Below are 16,663 nucleotides of genomic sequence, written 5' to 3' on the forward strand. Positions count from 1 at the left end.
TGCTGGTCAGACCTGCTCGCTCCACAAGAACCCTTGAACGAGCTGGAAGTCATGGGGCTGCATAACATGGTATCGCAGGCAAGTAACGAACTGAGAACTTGGCAGAAACAAAGTCCGCAGCAGCAGCCGCGAAACCAGGCAGAAAACCCGCCGGGGAGTGCCACCGTGTGTCCCGGGACACTGGCAGGAGGAGTGCCTGTGCATCAGAATCCTGTTTTAAGGCAGAATATCAAAAGGTACTTTTAAAGGATTTGTCAAAGTATCAGAAATAAAATGGGAAAGCCAGACATTTAACTTGTTTCTAAACTGCTGGGAGCGGCCAGGCGAAACCTGGGCGCTGACCACGAAGAAAGCACCATCCACTCGCTGTTTGCAGAGTGTGTTGGATGTGCCACAACTTTGTTTTGATCCAGCCTTAGTGGTTTAAAAAAATTAAAATAAAAGCGGGGCAGAGGGAAAAGAAAGGATACTTCCCACCAGGAATTGCCCATTTGAGGCGCGTTGCTTCCCAAAGTCCCCTGCGGTGCTCTGGTCGACCCCGCGGGGGAGGTGTGCTTCCCAGACGCAGGGACAACGGGCACCAAAAGCGTCCAGGACCAGGCCTGGAAGGGACCAGGCCTGGAAGCTCCTCGGTGGCCCCGGTGGCCCCTGGACCCCAGCAGCGGGCCGACTTCACCCCCAACCGCCAGGAATCATGCAGAGTCTTTTACCAAACACCCCTTGTGCAGCCATTTCTTTCTCTCGAGAAAAACAAAACGCTGAGCAATTTTAATGCAAAATTCAAAAGCTGCCTGTTCCAACTTCACTGAGAGCCCGGCGCCCTCGGATTCTGCGCCCCCAGTGCTATGCGGCGGGTCACTCTGACCGCGCACCAGCCCTGCCGCTGCTCACAGTCGCCAGACCACTCTGCGTGGACCGCACTGCATGGGGCGGGGGGGGGGGGGAGCTCCGAAGCATCGCAGGCCGCTGTCCACGCTGTTCTTCGTCCCTGCGGCTCCTCCCACTCCACATCAGACGCCGTCGCCTTGTGGGGCCTTCGCTGTTGCTGCCTCCACCCTGGCTCACCCTCATCTCCTCACTGGGCTTTCTTTTCTTTGTGGATTTGCCCCGCCCCCCCACCCTGGAGTTCCCGCTGCGTGCACGGCTCCGTCACTGTCACTCAGCTCCCCTGACTCGCTTCCCACTGGCATGAGGACAGGGACCCCAAGCACCTTGCTCACGGCTGCACCTGCGACCCTCACACGGCAGCGCGCGACATAGCACGGTGCCCAGTGGGCCTCCCCGGGGCGAGCGACTCTCCAGACATCCCTCCACGCAGGGCCCCGTGCTGAGGCCCGCGGAGCAGCGGTCCGAAGCAGTGCACAACCTTGGTGCTGCAGACCCGGGACAACCAGACCAGCCACCACGCTGCGAGGGGGCGTCGCAGGAGGCCGCCCTGGAGCAGGAGGCAGGCCCGGGGGAGGGGGCGTCGGCATGACCAGGTTCAACAGAAAAACGGGGCTGGAGTGGGTTCCTGTAAAGAGACTGGAAGTAAGCGGCAGCTGTGCAGCCCAATGTCAGATTGGTGAGCGCCAACCCTGGGTCACTCGTGCCAATTCAACGCCAACAGGAGCCCCCAGCTTGGAGTGCAGCGAAGAACACCTTATTCCATACGAAACTGCACGGCGGTGAGGAGGCCCTGGGGCCAGACCCCTCTCCAGCTAGACAGCCTTGCGCTCTGCTGCGCTGCGCTGGTGAGTCACCCGGGGACTCGCAGGCTCCAGCCTCGGGTGGAGAAGGGAGGTGCACCCGGAGTCAGAGGGGAGCCGACTTCTAGTGACAAGTCCCAGCCCCTAAGCCCTGATGGATCCGACCTCATGCAAATGAGGACTCCAAATCCTCACAGTTTGATTGGCCCAAAAGGTACTGTCCTCATTGGCCAGAATGGAGCTGCTCTGATTGGTCATAGCTTCGTATCTCTGATTGGATGCCCCAGTCCTGTTGGCTGACACACGAACCGGGGCTCCTCTCTAAGGGCTCCGCCAGTGGAAACGGTGCAGGCGAGCGGCTTAATGGTGCCCCCCAAGCGCGTGTTATGTGAGGGGCCCCTGCAGAGAAATGGCCACGAGGCTCTGTCTTCTCCTGTTTGAGCCCCGTGGGCCACCGGGAGCCCTTCTTAATCGGCATCTTCGTCCTCCGCGTGCACATGCGCGTCTGCAGTGTCTGGGTAGCAGCGCAGGCGCGTTCGCCCGTCCTGCCGGCGCCGGCACGGGAAGCGCGGTGGGCGCGCGGCGGGGGAGGGAGGGGTCGGCTCCGTTGCGAAGTGAGTTAGGAGCAGGCAGATGCTCGGCAGTTTTCTCCGGACAAATCACACGGTTAGATGCGTGCCTGCGCCCCGTGTTTTGTAATTTCCTGAGAACACATCACGTTGCCATCTGTTTTCAATACCGTATCTGTAACCTTTCATAACATTTAAAGAATGTTTCCCCCTTTGGATAAAAAAATGAAATAAATACTACTGGGTTATGACAAATCACTGGATTAGTTTATGCCTCTCCTTGGAAAACAGCTTTCAGGGGGAAGAGGACTTCACGGTGATGCGGCCGTCTGGGGCGAGCCGTGGCCGCTCATCCCTGGGGGCAGGTGTGGGGCCTGGGCTGCGGGGACTGGGGCACGGACCGTGGGCCGCGAGGGACCAGCCACTCTCTGCTGTCAGGACTCCAAAACACCGCGGTCTCCCGGTGAAAGACAGGCTCTTCTGGGACCCCCTTTCACCTAGAGCTGCGGACCACAGCAGGGTGTGACCACAGGGCTCAGAGAGGCGACCCCACGCCCACCCGTGGTCAGGTGGGCTGGAGTCACCGGGTCTCGTGGAGACAGCGCTCGGAGCCGTGCGTTTCCATCTGTCGAGGACTCCAGCATCGCTCCGTGCTGAAGAAGTCGCAAGGGTCTTTCACACTCGTTTCCCGCGAGGCCGGGGGAAGCACGGACCGCGTGACGGGGGGCACCCAGCGGCGCAGGTGTGCGGTCGTGGGCGGACCTGGGTCTGCGGCCTTGTTCGCTGGCTGAGGCCTGGGCTTCCCTACTCGCCTCCTCCCCAAAAGCGCTATCGGACCCTGTTTCAGTGACGTGTCATGATGCTGACCAACAATTCTTTCTTTCTCCATCAGTTAAAAGCTACTATGTGATCATCTGTCGGCCTGTCCCTCCCACTCTCTCCAGTGATGGAGATGTCCCCGGGACACGTCCTCACCCGCGGGCAGCCCCTTGGCCACCCTCTCACTCCCCCCGTCCCCAGCACCTGCCCTACTTGCTCCGCTGTGCTGGAATTTCTGGGGGGTCTCTCCCTGCGCAGGATCCCACCTGAGGTCCCAGAGGAGAAAAGAAGGCAGTAAAAACAAAGGGAAGAAACACTTGGTGATGGAAGATTTTTCCATAATAATGAATTAAGCTACAGAGAAAAACATGACTGTTTTGCAGGAAACAACACAATATTGTTGGATCTACACCAAGACATATTCTGACTAAGTCATTGAAATTCCAGGGGAAAAGGAACCCATGAGTTTTCAAAGGAGACCACAAACAGTCTGGCCTCAGACTTCTGTCTGGGAACCCTCAGCTCCGGGGAGAACGCTGGCAAAGGTGGGGAAGGACACCTGGCCCACGACTCTTACCTCCCACTTTTTCTCCGACACACGGCTATAGCCCCCAGGCTCGCCATTTCCCACCCGTCACTCTCAGCAGGTGAGGGCATCTACCCTCTAACCTGGAAGACGGGGCACCCAGTGAAGCCCCCTGCCCCATGCACTTCCTGCCCAGCTCCCTGCTCGCCTCCCCTCACTGTGCAGGGACCCCAACCCCAGTGCCCCCCTCCCCGGGGCCTGACACCCCCTAGACCCTTGTGGGTGGAAACACTAAGCAGGGGGCTAGAATTTGGAAAAGCTCCCAAATCGAGTGGGAGAGAGAGAATGAAAAGCCGACGTCACACGTAGACCTGCAACAACTGTCACACTAGTGGGCAAGAAGTGAATGTAAGAGCCCTGGCTGGTGTGGCTAGTGGATTCAGTGCTGGCTGCAAACCAAAGGGTCGCCAGTTGGATTCCCAGTCAGGGCACAGGCCTGGGATGCGGCTGGGTCCCCAGTAGGGGGCGTGTGAGAGGCAACCACACATTGATGTTTCTCTTCCTTTCTTTCTCCTTCCCTTCCTCTCTTTCTAAAAATAAATAAATAAAATGTTTTTAAAAGATTTCATATTTAAAAAGTAAGCGGATGGATGAGCACAGGGACAAGTGTCTGAATAACTACATGAGAAACGTGTGGCGGTCTCAACGGAAGCTTTCACAATTTGTGTATTTTGTTTTTGTCTTTTCTGCTTCTGATTGTTGTGTGTACGTCAGTAAGTGCTGCACACGGCAGTTCCTGGGCATGGCGTCCACAGGCTGCGACCGGAAACCCCAGGCCCCACAAATCAGCGTGCATTTGACAGCGCGGACCTGAAAACCTCAATGCAGAGGTTTGGGGGACTTTACCGACCAGTGGAGGAGCAGACCTGCCACTGGAGGTCCCCACAAATGTGCAGAGACCACATTTGTGGGGACCTCCTGCTGTGGACCTGGTGCCCTCCGTCTTGGGCCTGGGACTGAAGGACGGTTTGCTCTTTCTCCTTCCTGCCAGTGAGGAAGATGAGTGTAAACAGATGATACCACTCAGAGCAGCCTCCTGAGTTCAGATCGTGTGAGTTTTCAGATACGCTGGCTCCATTTTAATTCAATTAACGCAGAAATGACAACACGAACATTTGAGAATCTTTAAAGATCCTATTTCAGCCAAAAAATCTGTCTCGCAGAAGATAATTTCCAACCCAGACCAAAGCAGTGAATGCTTGCTTATTCTAGAAAGAATGCATCGTGTGGAGAGGGGTCATTCGGCATATTTTGGTGCATACTCATCTCACAGATCTGCCAGCCCTGGCGCTTCAGGATGCCAGTTCAAGGCGATGTCTCCCTGGGGGCCAGGAAGCCAGAAAGCTCGGCCCGCAGCCCCACAGAGGCAGGCAGGGACCTGACAGCCACAGGTGGCTCTTCAGGCCATTCCAGGATGTTTGTAGGCGAGTCTCCCTGAACGCCGTTTGTGCCTCCTTGGTACTTTACAGATCGTGGGGCAGCTCGCAGGCAGGGAGAGGGGCCCTGAGTCCCAGACGGCCACGATGTAGTGTCCCCGTAGGTGTGACTCTTGGTGCCTTACCTGGGACTGCCTCCCCTCACGCAGGAATACCTGTGACGGTGCCACGCTGGTTCTCCCGCTCCCTTGCCCACCATTTATTTTAATCATCTGCTGAGTATCAGCTCTTTGCAGGAGCTGCCGGGTGCGGGGCAGACAGCTCACACCCAGGAGCCCAGTTCTCCGAGCAGCCAGGACGATTTGGGAATCAGGGACTGTGGCCCTAAACAGGGACCAGTGCTCAGGACCCGTCTCTACACAGGGGCAGAGGTCAGGCCAGGACCCTGAGCTGGGGGGGCCTTCCTGTGACCATGGAAACACAAACCCTGAGCCCTGACCCACAAACAGGAGGCCCAATAGAAGGGTTCTGCTTTGGGGGCACACTTGTTTGCTTTGCAACCTCTAGTGGCGATGAGATTAGGGTGCAGGACCTCACACTGTCAGGTCAAAGCTCCGAATGCCCCCAACTAGCCATGGGGTCCACGGGAGGGTTTGCTGAATGACGAGGGGACGGGCTCTGCAGCATCGGTCCATGTCCCAGTGACACCTCAAACATTGTGCGTGGACATGTTTCTGCCTGTTTCCCTCTCTGTGAGATGCTATGCCCTCCCCACTCCCACCCAGGGCTCACACACACCAGCAAAGGCTTTCCTGGGACAAGGTCAGGGTCAAGTTTTTGGTCACCCTGTCTGCATGTCCACGGGCCCTGGCATGCAGATGTGTGTGCACCAGGTCCTGCCCAGCCTCATCAGCCCGAGCTGTACTGGCCATGACCACAGTGGGGAATGTCTCCCGGCCGCCATGACTGGCCAGCTCTCTGCCACGTCACCAGTCTCAGAAGGGACTCCGTGTGCTGGGTGAGTGTCCGCGACAACCGGCCCCAGGCACCCGGGTCCTCCTGAGCTTGAGTCATGGCAACCGCACTTCTCTGGGAGCCTTGGAATTTGGTGTCTGACGAAGCTACTGTGAGGGATTTAAGGTAAATGTTGAAACTTGTCATTGCATAATTCAGTAAAACCTAGATATTTTCCCACCGGCCATTAAGGGAACCACAAAGGATTTGCTGACCTGTTCTGGCAAGCAAGGCACAGCTGTTCCCGGCTCTGAGCTCGTCCGACCAGCAATCCGCACGAGAGGGCGGGGGCGCTTGCATTTAAAGCCTAAGAAACATACAAAACACTCTGAGTGTTTCGTGTGTTTAGAGAGGATGCTGCATCATTCCTGGTAAAATGTGCGACACTTGCCATGTGTTCAGCTACAAAGGAGACCTGAACTCAAAATGCACTCAAAATGGCGGCAGCCGTCCCTGAAGGTGCCCCAATACGGGAAAAAGCGCGAAACCTCAAGCTTTGGACTCCTGGCTGCCGGAAAAGCGGGTGGGGTCTCTGAGAGCCCCCTGCCCCCGCCCCGCCCCCAGTGGTCAGTGTGACCTTACCCAGGACTGCGGAGGAGGGCGGCCGGGGAAGCGAGGCCTCGAGCGCCTGCCGGCGCATGGGCGTCACCTGCGCCGCGCGGACCAGAAAGCTGAGTCTCTGTCGTCCTCAGTGACGGAGCCACGGTCACACGGAGGGGCGATGGCCACCTGTGCTTCTTATTACAAAACCGCTGGCCTTTTGCGGAGGCGAACTTTCGTTCGTGCAAACAGCCCAAGAGTCTCGGGGTCGACCTGAAGGGTCCTGGCCCCGCACCCATTCCCTTCCCCCTTTTCCAGCGCTGACCCGCCCCTTTCAGGGTCTGTGTCTGGGGGGCGGCCCCACCCACCCGGACCGGCCCCCCTCTGCCTCCGGTGCAGGGGGCGCCAGAGCTCGGGCCCTTCCGTCTGCGGTCCGACGGCTTTTGCACTGTGACCCCACTCCGCCTGCAGTGGGTTCCAGAGCAGCTTCCTCCTCGCCATTCTGCTGCTCAACATCTAAGCAACCAGCAAACTGCGGAGGGAGGGGTGTGGACGCCAGAGGGAGCCCTGCTTGGCCTGAGCCCCGCCCCCCCTCAAGGATCTCCGACGTCTGACTCCCAGTTTGTTCGGAACCCGCTCGCCCTCGGGTTCCGTGGAAGGTTGGGTCTCCCTGCCCTCCAGCCCACCCGTCACCCCAGGATGGGACCCTGAAATACAGGTCACCATGCCCCCGAATGAGACAGGACAGGCTGCGGGTGCAGTCCTGGGCGCACTGAGGTTGGGCGTGTCCTCACGGTGCCCTCCTGAGTGCCGACGGGTTTTCTCTGCCCCGGACCCAGGCCGCCTTCCCGTCTCCAGGCTCGGGCACCCGCACTGCTCCCAGCGCAGCCCCTTGGCTGCACGCTCCGAGTCCGAGGGCTCTCTCTCCCCGCCTCGTCTGCCTCCCGTTCTCGGACCCTCCTCCACCGCTCCCCTCACGGCACCCCATCCTCCTGTGCCATCGGCTGCTGCCTAGGGAACCGCTGGCTTTTCTCCTCCCCTTGGTGACCGACCTTCCTGAGAACAGGGGCTCCACTCTGGCCGCCTCCTCCCCATCCCCCGCTCCCCTCAGCTCTCAGCTGTGGGCGTCCACTGTGGCGCCCACTGGGAGCACTGTCGGCTCTGCTGCCTTCTGCTCTGAGGGCTGCTCTGGCCATCTCACTTTCGTTGGCTAAGAGAAGCCCGGGGTTGGCGCCATCCCCAACACTGGGCCAGGCCCGTGGGCTCAGCAAAGGGTCTTGAGCTCCTTTTCTCCTTAGAGCGAGTACGACCGGGTTGAACCACACCCACATCTTCCCTGACATGGGGGGTCCCCACTGTCTGGGCTCAGGTTGGGGCTTGATGGGGACACACATGCATGTGACATCCGTTCCTGCCCTGGTTCTGGCTGTCACCTCCCTCGAGTCGTGATGCAGGGCCTCCTCCAGCAACCCGGGACCCTCCTGCAGACTCCAGGGCATCGGTGCCATCCTCTGGGTTTCCCGATCACGAGGCCCTTTGGCGCGGGGCAAAGCAGCAGGCTGGCCAGCAGGAGCACAGCCGGGGCCACAAGGCCCATCTGTGTGAGCAGATGCTGGGGGCCTGGATAGCAGCCCCCGGTCCCCCAGGACTGTGACTGATGGCACATCTGGTCACACAGGGCGGGCTCGGGGGCCTAGGGAGGGCTGCCCACTCAGGGGAGGCTGGGCCAGCCAGGGAAAACGCAGAGACCTAACCCAGGGCCCCACACTGCCCGCCTCAGTCCTTCCCAAGACAGGGTGGCCCAGGCAGCCCCTGCTCTGCCCTCCTCGTTCCCTGCACACTGAGGGTGGGGCCCACCTGAGTCCCACCAGCGTCGGCCATGGAGCCCGGAGGCACCATCATCCCATCTTACAGGTGAGGAAAGCAAGGCCCCTGGTCACAACGCAGCTGCCCTGACTCTGAGCCTGTGCTCCACAGGAGCCGGTGTGAGGGCCGCCCCGGGGCTGGCGGGCAGGAGACAGATGTAGAGACAAACCCAAGAGGATAAGGGGCTCATGCTTCTCGGGCTGTTTTGCCGCACCTGCCGTTTACCCTGAGCCGGCCCCAATCGCCGGTCTGTCCGACCAGTGCGTTTGCGAGTGCACGGGTCATGCTCTCTCTGTTTCTTTAATGCAGACAAAATGTCTGCAGCATAAGATTCACCGTTTTATTTTTTTAATAGTTTAATGCATCTTGGTAGCAAACTTACAGGAGACAGACGACATTAAAAGTTGCCACTTGCCTGGAGGGCAACTCGGTTGGGAAAGGGCAGGGAATGGATGGGGTCCACCGTGTGGTAAAAACGCTGCAAACACCATTTTTTAGTTGCCATCAATAAGAAATTTACTTGTTTTTAAAAATTCCAAATGTTGGCATTGTCTAGAAAAATTTAACAGGGTTATGTATATTGTTATAAAGCTGAACTGCTTGAAATGTGTTCACTGAAACATCTTGACTTGCGTTAGTGATTCATGTCTCCGCATTTATGTTAAAAAATTCACACACAAGTGAAAATGGGAAAACCACCAACGCCTGATTTCTGTCCCGTTTTCCACTTGTGATCATATACTTGGTTAACTTTTGACCCTGTGGAAAAAAATATCTGACGTTCAGGACTGCCAATAACAGGAAGATGAGAATTTTTTTTAAAGAAGGAAATGTTTCCCGTCCGAGTGGACTCTTCAGCACGTTCCCCACCTGCGCTGCGTGCCAGCTGGGCGTCTTCTGGCACAGTTGTTCCCCATTTGGCACGGGCAGCACACAGGTTGGTGTCTTTGCGAAGGCCAACCGATCAGGTAGACCTCACCCACCTCCTGCAAAGCACCGATAGCTGCACCCTGGAAAAGCAGAGCTGTTTTGAAGTCCTGAGCAATGTGTCCCTCCAGACGCTGGAAGGGAAGTTTGCAAATCAGAAGTTCAGTGGACTTCTGATAACGTCTAATTTCACCAAGTGCCACAGTTCCACGTCCGTAACGATGAGGTCTCTTCACCCCTCCAGTAGAGGGCGCACTCTTGCAAGCGGCTTTGGTAGCCAGTTGCTTGCTCGGTGCTTTACCACCAGTAGATTTGCGGGCAGTCTGCTTTGTAGGAACTGTGGTATAGAGACCTCTTTACTTACCCTCCTTCTCCTGCAGCGGGAGCTCGGCTGGAGTGGGAGGAGGCGTTGGCGTTAGAGAACGACGGCAGCTGTGAACACCGAGATTCACCAGTTTAAGGTGGGCAACTAAGTGGCGTTTTGTGCACTCACAACGTTGTAGTACCATCGCGCCTCGATCTAGTTTCAAAATGCTCTTATCGCCCCAAAGAAAGTCCCATGCCATTAAACCAGGGGTGTCAGACTCATTTTCACCCGGGGGGGGGCACATCAGCCTCGTGGTCACCTTCCAAGGGCCGAATGTGATTTCAGGACTGTGTAACTGTAACTACTCCTTAATTAGGGGCAAGGAGCTCAGCGCTGCCGCTGGGTAGAAGGTGCCAGGCCAGATAAAACCAGGTGGAGGCCTGAATTCGGCCACAGGCCTTGTGTCTGCCACCTGTGCATCAAACGATTGTCTGCACCTGCCGTGCAGGCCTGGACCCCCTGTCCACACTGTGATGCTGCAGATGCCCCAGTTCTGAATGTTCCGAACCGACGCTGTGACATCACGCAGGTCCGTTGTTCTCGTCCGTGTGGGATTTCCTCCTGTGACGGCTCAGGAACACGTCGCTAGGCAAACCTGCCACAGCTGGGCTATCTGTTCCCCAGCTCATGGACGCTCCCCTCATCTCCATGTCTGTGCGTTTGAGCATCGCTGCTGAGAACCAGCACTTGGGGGAGTTACTCTTTCCGACCCTCTGTGTTCGCCTGGCAGCGCAACTGCTGGGCCACCAGGCCGAGCGTTTCCGGTGTCCAACCTGTAGGTGCAGGAGGCACCGTCAGCCTGTGTCCCGGCAGCTGGCCCTCCCTCCCGTCCCCACCGGTGGTCTGTTCCAGTCTCCATGTTCTCGCTCACACCTGTTTACTTGGTTTTAATTGCAGACGTCCTAGCGGCTGTGAAGGGGTATCTCACTGTGGCTTTGCCTTGCGTTTCCCTGGTGACTAGTGGCGTTGAGCATATTTCCCTGTGCTCACCGTCTGTTTGAACAATATATCTTCCTGGGAAGAATGTCTTTCTCAGTCCATTGCCCACTTTTTAAATTGGGTTTTCCCCTTTTTGTCATTGGGCCGTCAGAGTTGCTTGCATGTTCTGGACCTCAGAGGCTTTTCCCACGCCTGATGTGTGGCATTTCCTGCCGCTCAGTAACCTGTCCCTGCGCTGTCTTGGTTGTGCCCTTTTGATACTCGGATGTTATTTTGAGAGATCCCAACTATCTACTGGTTCTTTGCTGCTTGTCCTTCTGTGCCGTATTTAAGAATCTGTCATCAAATCCAAGATGTGACGATTTGCCCATGTTTTTATTTTTTAATTAATTTATTTTTTCACGTTTTTAAAAATTGTTCAAGTACAGTTTTCTGCCTTTCCCCCCCACCCCAGCCCAACCCTCCTCACCTCCCTCCTGCCTCCACCCCCCCTTATTGTCCATGTGTCTGCTTTAATTGCTCCTGCAAACCCTTCACCCTTTTCCCCTGAAACACCAACCCAAAAGAACCTATGCCCCCCAGTGTTCATAGCAGCACAATTTACAACAGCCAAGAGTTGAAAGCAACCTAGGTGCCCATCAGTAAATGACTGGATCCAAAAGCTATGGTGCATTTACACAACGGAATTCTATGCAGCAGAAAGAAGGAGATTATACCCTTTTCAACGGGATGGATGGAACTGGAGAGCATTATGCTGAGCAGAATAAGCCAAGCAGTGAAAGATAAATACCATATGACCTTTAACAGGAACCTAATCAACAAAACAAACAAACGAGCAAAATATAACCAAAGACACTGAAATTGAGAGCAGGGTGATGCTGACCAGAGAGGAAAGGGGAGGGAATTTAAAGATTTACCCATGTTTTTCGCTGAGTTTTATAGTTTTACTCTTGCATTTAGGTGGCTTGTTCTATGTTCATTTGCATGCAGTGTGAAGTAGGGGTCAACTTTATTCTTGTACGAGTGGAAATGTTGTCGTGGGGGGTTAACTGTTGTTGGCAAGAAAGAGAGCAAAGGGACTCAGATGCTGAGCTCAGTGAACTGGGGGCAGGAGCCTGCTGGCGTAGCCAGGAAGCTGCGCGTTTACAGATTCATGCCCACACAGCAGGGGGCGCCGCTGAGGGCACTGTCCAGGAAAACACTCAACCATGTGGGTCCAGCAGCCGTGGGGGCCGCAGCAGACAGTGTGGGGTCCACAGGACTCAGCTTTAATATGAAACAGAAGCTCCAGACCCCGGCCTTTGGTTTGGCCTCGCTGAGGACATGGTGGGACTTTTTCCATGACTGACGGAGGGAGTTGGGCCCTGGAAACCCAGGGGCCGCCTTCCACATGGATAAACCACCCTGCCACGCCACAGTCTCCCACGCATGCGTTCTCGGGCTGCTTTCCTCATGACCCCACAGGAGAGCGCAGTTTCCGCCGGCAGCAGAGAGACTCCTCCTTCTTCACGGGGCAGTCTTGGGACCAGTCAAGACAGTGACTCAGCCACACTGTGTGGTTTCTTTTGGACTCTGTGCCCTGTTTTGTCAATTCCAACACCACCCTGTCCCAGATACTGTAGCTTTGTAGGAAGTTTTGAAATCAGGAAGTGTGAGTCCTCCAAGTTTGTTTTTATTTTCCAGTATTATTTTGGCTTTCTAGAGCCCTTAGAAGCGGGCACGAACCTGAGGGCTCTCTCTTCCATGTCCGCACCAAGGCTGTCAGCACTGTGATGAAAGTCACACCACACCTGTGGTTCACAGGGGCAGCACACCGCCCTGACAATATCAAATCTCCCCGTCTATAAACACGGGAGGTCTTTCCGCTTATTTTGCTTTCTGTTAATTTCCTTCAGCAGCTGTTTCACATTACTCATTTTAGAAGTCTTTCACCTGTTTGCTTGAAGTTAGCTCTAGGTATTTTATTACTTTGGATGCTGTTATAAATGGAACTGTTTTCTTAATTTCACTCCCCGTTCCTCAGCAAAAGTGCACAGAAACACAACTGCTTCCTTTCACGCTGACCTCGTCTTCTCTGACTTTGCTGAATCCTCATTTTTTCCAGCTCTGAGACTTATAATTGATGTATACCATTGTGTAAGTTTAAGGGTTACACCCGTTTCTTTAATCCCAAAAAGATACGGCATCAGAAAGGAGCTTGGGAACTAAAATAAATTGCTTATGAAGCTCTTTGAATGAGAGGAGATTCTGCATGGTCACAAAGGACTTGGGAACAGTCAGATGCCAGACTCTTCCTCAAACCTCCTGCGACAGCCCAAAAGGTCACTCGCACAAGAATGTGTCGGGGTGGGAGGCGCAGGTAGCTAGGGGTGGGGGGAGTGGTGGGTGGAAAGTGGAGACATCTGTACTCGAACAACAAAGAAAGAAAATGAATGGGATTAAAAAAAACAAATCTGTATTTATTACACATACACACACACAAAAGACTGTGCTTCGGGAACTGCCGACCAGAGCCCCCGACATGCCTCCCTCTCCTGGGACTCAGGACCTGGGCCTCAGCCGGGCCGCCAGCCCCTCTCCAGGGCTGGCCCAGGCTCACTGCGGCAAGCGTGGGAGAAGCTCCGCAGATGACAGAGCCTGAGGCCGACCTCCTTCCTCCTCATCCCAGCGAGCTGGACGCTTCAACTCAAATGCAGCTTTCCGATCTGCAAGATAAGACCCTCCAAGGAAATTGCTCCTAACAACGAAGTTTTGTCTCTGGTGGCACGCCGTATGTGTGTGCGCGTGCATAACGTTCAATACCGAGTCGAGTATAGATCCCTGAACCGTCCATGGTAGATACACAAGTACAGTTAGCACATTTCTTTTTTGTCATTACATTTATTGTGGTGGCATTGTTAATAACATTAAGTTTCAGGTGCACAGTCCTATGATGCGTCACCTGGATGTTGCCCTGTGTGACCCCCCCCCAACTCAACTCTCCTTCCCACACCAAGTTTGACCCCCTTCCCCTTTGCTGCCCCCCCCCTCCGGTCACCACCACACTGCCGCCTGGGTCTGCATTTGTCTGTCTGTTTGTCCGTTTCAGTTTCACGTCCCACACCGGAGCAAAATCAGGCACTCCTGACTTCTCTGACTGTGCTCGGTGTGCGAGTCCCAAGGTCCCTCCCCGTTGTCACAAAAGACAGCATTTCACTGTTTAAGTCCGAGTAGCTTGCATTGTGTCTATATACCATGTATTTTTGTTTAACAATGCGATTTGTTCCTGAAACCGTATAAAAGAAAACAATTCCAGTTTTTAAATAGGAAAAAACAAATGTGATCTGTCCCAACCAAGACAAACTAAACAATTTTCACAAATAGAAGGTAAATTCACCGAACAGCAGGAGCTTGTGTGTATCATAAATAGCAACTTGAAAGTAAAGAAATAGCACATAAAGGCAAGTGCAGCCAACATTCACCATACTGACACTTCCTCCTCTTTCTGCAGTTGTCTCATCTCTGTTTCTGTTTTTCCAAATCACCCCTGTGGATGCCCAGTCTTCCTAAAGGCAGACTGCCCCCCTAGCCTGAAGTCAGGCTCCAGAAAAACCCTGTGGGCAAAAGGAAAGTCGGGGGTGGGGGTCCGCAGGCTCGGGGACCACACGGGCTGAATGTCTATGCCCTGCTCACAGGCCTTGCTTCGAGGGGGCCCTGTGTGACGTCCTCTCTCTGAAGCTGTGTCAGGCAGATCAGTAGTAGGGTGTGACTGGGCTGGAAGCTACAACACAATGCTTTGGGTGTGTATGGGGTGAACAAGTCATTCTCTGGAAAAAGCAAAGTCAGTTTGGGGGCATCATTATGGCCAAGAGACGTGGAATGAGTCACCCTGGGGGGCAGCTGTGGTCACGGCCCTGCCTCCACTCTCAGGGCCCGAGTGATCACCAAGGGGTCAGGTGACACATGGCCCTAAGGGGGCCCAGCAGGCGTGCTGCCTGGGGTCAGTGAGGGTCAGAGGGCCCAGACTGCTGGCAGGAATGCCTGGGGAGTCCCCAGAGCGGGCATCCTTGTGCTGCACTGGCAGTGAGCTGCTCTGGTGTTCAAACCTCAGGCTCCCTGCCAAGGGGCTGCCCCGAGGCCGGGGCTGGGTGTGGCCAGGCTGGAGACTGTCCCCAAAAAGGCCCGGTAGTCCCCTGCTACTGCCCCAAATACCAGGGCCCGCCTCCCCTAAACCTCCACAGACTCTTTCCACCCTCGGAAGAACCGCACTCTGCAGGCGTCTGTGTCCCTACTCCACAGGCTGGCCACCTGAGAGGAGCTGTGGAGCCATTTCCCTCCAGGCATACTGCTGCTGTGGCCAAAGCACCACCTGGGGAAACTCGGACTGATGGAGGAAACCTGAGTGGGATGCTAACGTGCACTAAGACCCTGGGAGGGCCCCCATCCACCTGCAGGGGGGCGGGGCACAGGCTGCAGCGAGTCCCTCCTGGACCCCCAACCCTCCCGGGGCACAGACACCTTGGGTCCCGTGAACGAGAGTGTTCTATCTTTTCATCACCCGCTCCTGGGCCTGACAGCGTGAGTGCCCCAAGGACCAGTTGGCTTGTCCTCCAGGAGACTCCACACCTGAGTCCCCGCTGTCCCTGTCCCTGCATGCAGCTCGTGGGCCACACTGAAGGTTGTAGCTCCAGGGAGCACCTTGCACAGAAGACAGAGAGGAGCCAGAGCAGCCCCTGTGACTGAAGTCATCACACACCGGGGGCCTCATTCCTGGGTCAGGGCACAGACGTGCTGATGGAGAGCCCTAGAAAGCAGCGGTCCTGGCTGGCCATCCAAGGCGTGCAGGCCCAGCAGTCAGAAAGCCAGTACATTTCAACAAATGACAGAAAATGCCAAACGTGTGGAAGGACACATCTCGTTTTCATGCCTGGTGTCTAAACATCGCTGTTAACCATTTTCTTGACTCATGGGTAAAACGGCCACCAAGCCCCTCCCAGCAGCTGGTCTAGTCCCCCCGAGGAGTGACTCCCCCTACTCTCCCCTCCAAATTTTTCAGGGGCTCCCAAGTGAGAGCAGGAAGAGGTCCAGCTTCTTCCTCCCTCCGTGTCACCAACCCAGCCAGGTCGGACGGCCGGTCCTGGCCTTGTGGCTTCCCTGACTCACTTGTGAATCTTAGCCAAACGCACGTGTTTGCCCCAGAATCCCTCTCACCCTGCGCTGCTCTCCTATTCTCAGATGTCCCCAGAGCCCTGGGGCCTGCAGAGAGACTCCCAGACGCCAGTGCTGTCGTGGCCTCCTCCGGGGGACCAGGCTGGTTTCCAGGCCACATCGCGGTCTGACGTGTACCCTCCCAGCGGCCCCTGGTGGGAACAAGGAGCTGGGGTGCAGCGGTGCCGATGAGAGGGCCCCTCCTGCTGCTACGTCTCCCTGGACCTTTCCCGGGCTGCCTGCTAAAGTTCTGGGCGTGGCTGCGGGTCCCCTCTGACAGTGGGACACGGCAGGAGGACCCGAAGCACGGGTCACCCCGAGAGCGGCCGCAGGGCGTGCTCACATCCCAGGACAAAAACAGCAGGCCTCCGGCTGGGGTTTCTCCCTCCCCCCACGCCCGGGGAGAGACCCCTCTTTTAAAAAAAAAAAAGAGAGAGATTCATTTATAGAAAATTCTTTTACAATTTATTTTCTATTTTTAATCTTTAAAGTATAAACATGAGGCTCTAGCTGAATGCAAGGTGTCTGCGGCGAAATGTTGACCAAGTGAACAAATAAATAAATATTTACAGTCTTTGGCAAAACAGATGGCGTTTCATCAATCTGTACGAGAAATCTGTTTAAAAGAACATAAATAATTTACAAAAACTATGGTACATTCTAAATATTCACATCACCCCACACCACCGACGTGGAGAACGCGTGCCCTCGCCGCCCTCGCCGCCCTCGCCGGGCACGGCGTCTCCGACCCTGCCGTCTCAGGAAGGCAGGTCCACGCAAAAAGC

This window comes from Sturnira hondurensis, unplaced genomic scaffold (assembly GCF_014824575.4).
Source record: "Sturnira hondurensis isolate 20B ecotype Veracruz unplaced genomic scaffold, ASM1482457v3 Scaffold0000167, whole genome shotgun sequence".
NCBI classification, from domain to species: Eukaryota; Metazoa; Chordata; class Mammalia; order Chiroptera; family Phyllostomidae; genus Sturnira; species Sturnira hondurensis.